Source organism: Octopus bimaculoides, chromosome 6, assembly GCF_001194135.2.
Source record: "Octopus bimaculoides isolate UCB-OBI-ISO-001 chromosome 6, ASM119413v2, whole genome shotgun sequence".
In the NCBI taxonomy this organism is placed as follows: Eukaryota; Metazoa; Mollusca; class Cephalopoda; order Octopoda; family Octopodidae; genus Octopus; species Octopus bimaculoides.
The window spans coordinates 48,033,809-48,034,305 of NC_068986.1; positions in this window are offsets into that span (position 1 = coordinate 48,033,809).

Below are 497 nucleotides of genomic sequence, written 5' to 3' on the forward strand. Positions count from 1 at the left end.
TGTGTGTGTGTGTGTGTGTGTGTGTGTGTGTGTATGTATGTATGTGTGTATTTTGGTGTCTATGCTTGTCCTCCCATCATCTCTTGAAACCGATGTTGGTGTGTTTAGGTCCCCGTAACTTAGCAGTTCGGCCAAATGGACCGATAGAATAAGTACTAGGCTTACAAAGAATAAGTCCTGAGGTCGATTTGTTTGACTAAAGGCAGTATCCACCATGGCCGCAGTCAAAATGACTGAAACAAGTAAAAGAATAAACGAATAAACGAATACACGTGGTACATGCAAAGTATTAAAAGACGGTGTGGGAAAGAAAGGTTGCTTAACGTTTCGAGCAAAGCTCTTCTTCAGAAGCAGGAGACAATATATATATATACATATAGATACATACATGCATACATACGTACATACATACATACATACATACATACATACATACATACATACATACATACATGCATGCATGCATACACATATATATATATATATATATATATATA